Consider the following 2,363-nt stretch of genomic DNA (forward strand, 5'->3'; position numbering starts at 1 on the left):
CCTGTTTTGGAGAAAGCATTGTGATTGGGGCTTTGATCTTAATGAAGAAAAGTTCCTAGGTTACTTCTGGAACCTTCCATCATCCTTTTTTTAGGGGGATGCCAATTGACCTGCCCAGATTACATCCTTCCAGAGGCTCCCATTCCCTATAGATCATAAGGCAAGGGTCTTTTCTAAGGTCCATCAGTTGAGCAACAGTTTTATAACTATCCAGAGCAGGACACTTGGAGGCTGAAGTAGGCAGCAGAGTAAGTCAGAACAGTGTGGAAGCCCAGTACCATCTGGTCCCATCTGCTTCTGCTCCATTTCCACCCTCTGCCCTCCCTCATTCCCTCCTCCTTACTCCTCTACCTCAATTAACCACACTCTTAGCTTTTGAATTTGCTGTTCTCTGTGTTTGGAACGTACACACATGCTCTCTCTCTCTCTCTCTCTCTCTCTCTCTCTCTCTCTCTCTCTCACACACACACACACACACACACACACATGCACACACTCACACACACTCGCGCACACACACACATGCACACTTTACTAGACAACTACAACTTACTGTCAACCTTGCACATCTCTGGTTTTCTCGTTGTGACCTCTCTAAGTGGCTACCCTCCCTCCATTACTCATCCCCGACCTCCCTTTCTTTTCCTCCTCAGGACTCACCCCACCTAACCCACTCCTGACAGATCCATTTACTCTTTTAGAGATAGTTTATCTCCCCCTTGAAAAGTGAACCCCACGGAACAGGACTTTGCTTAAGTACCAATGAATCCCTTGCTCCTTGCCTGGTACTATGTATACAGTAGATGTTCATTAATGTTCATCAAAAATGAGATGAATTCAGATAGGGAAGACACTGCCCCTGATTATGCAACAGCTTCCAGCCAGATGGTGTTCCTGTGTGTCTGTGAACTCCCTCAGCTCATGTGGTAGAGACCATCGACTCCATTCTTACACGAGGAACTGAGACTCCGGTGGCTTTGGTCAGAATTTATTGACTGAGGCAGATCACCATGCGCTGGAAGCTTGAAATGTTAGCAGCAGTGTTTAACAGAAGAGAAAAACAAAGAGGTCCAGTCCCCTGCCACAGCTGCTGTTCAGTTAGAGCAATACTCAGGCCCATGGGCCTGGACTCTCTGTCCAGTGCTCCTTCCCAAAGTCCCAATATTTCACATATCCTGTCAGTAATCAGAAAGCTCCGCTGGCTTCTCTGACATCAGGGCAGCTCCTGCAGGGTCCTGGCGGGGGACCAGAGCTGTTGGAGAACAAAATAGGCACATGCTTTCAGAAGACAAACTTCCTGTCAGAGGTGTGGAAGGACTCCTGAGAACAAAGAATGATGGGCTCAGCTGAATTTAGGCGGAAACGGGACAAACGGTGTGTGAGTGCAGCACGGGTGCCCGTTTACCCGTTGGGTGAGTAATTAGACATCTCTGCTATAAATCTCCGCACTCCTGTGCAGTGTTCAGGGTGCCGACTTGACATCTATTAGGGAAGAATTGTTCCCGTGGCTGGTGTGGGGATTTTTGTTGTCTTCACTTTGGAGCCTTTAATTAATGGATAAGCCCCATCGCTAGGCTGGTTCCTGTGAGGGGCTTGGAGGGGGTGTGGGGGGGAGGGGCGATCCAAAGCAGAGAATGGTAATGACTGTCATGATCATTATGACCAAACTTCCTGTCTGGTGACTGGGTTGGATGTTGTCTGGAAACCGCTTGCTTATTCGTAATGGGCTCTCTAAAGGTTACTAGGGTGTTGGCACGCCGGTAGCCAGTGCCTGTCTGCTCTGTGACCATTGCGCAGCGGTCTCAGGCAGGGACAGAGGCTCTGGAATCTGGAAGGGCTGGGATATTCTCTGTCTCCACAAATAGCTCATTAAAAAGGATCTTGTTAAGTCCTCTGGGGTGTGGAAATGTTTTCTCCTGGGGACCAAACAGAAGCAACTGCAGTTATATGCATAATGTAAGTATCCACACTTGAGGGGACTTCAGAGCACGTAGGTCACAACTCCGGAAGAATTACTTAATGCCGCTCTTTAACACAAACAGCAGAACGTTGTTCCTCCAACGGGCATGTGCTTCACTCAAGTGGTATCAGGCACCCCCATAGAGTCACCATTAGAAAACTAGGTTCTGCTGAATGGTGGCCCACGCCTTTAATCCCAGCACTCGGGAGGCAGAGCCAGGTGGATCTCTGTGAGTTTGAGGCCAGCCTGGGCTACAGAGCAAGATCCAGGACAGGCACTTAAAACTACACAGAGAAACCCTGTCTCGAAAAACCAAAAAAACAAAAAACAAAAAACAAAAAAAACTGAGTTCTGAAGAGGTCCAGTCTCTCTGCCGTGACTGCTCTGCAGGACTGGAACAATA

The 2,363-nt window shown here is 48.4% G+C and overlaps 1 long non-coding RNA gene across 1 annotated transcript; it reads right to left on the minus strand.

Moving 5' to 3' along the window:
• Positions 1-972: 972 nt before the first annotated feature.
• On the minus strand, positions 973-1,708 carry LOC131908537 (uncharacterized). Its single transcript, XR_009378615.1, has 2 exons — positions 1,406-1,708; positions 973-1,320 (listed from the first exon to the last, which is right to left on the minus strand). It is a non-coding gene; the product is annotated as an uncharacterized LOC131908537 (long non-coding RNA).
• Positions 1,709-2,363: the final 655 nt, after the last annotated feature.

The sequence above is a fragment of the Peromyscus eremicus genome, chromosome 4 (assembly GCF_949786415.1).
Source record: "Peromyscus eremicus chromosome 4, PerEre_H2_v1, whole genome shotgun sequence".
NCBI classification, from domain to species: Eukaryota; Metazoa; Chordata; class Mammalia; order Rodentia; family Cricetidae; genus Peromyscus; species Peromyscus eremicus.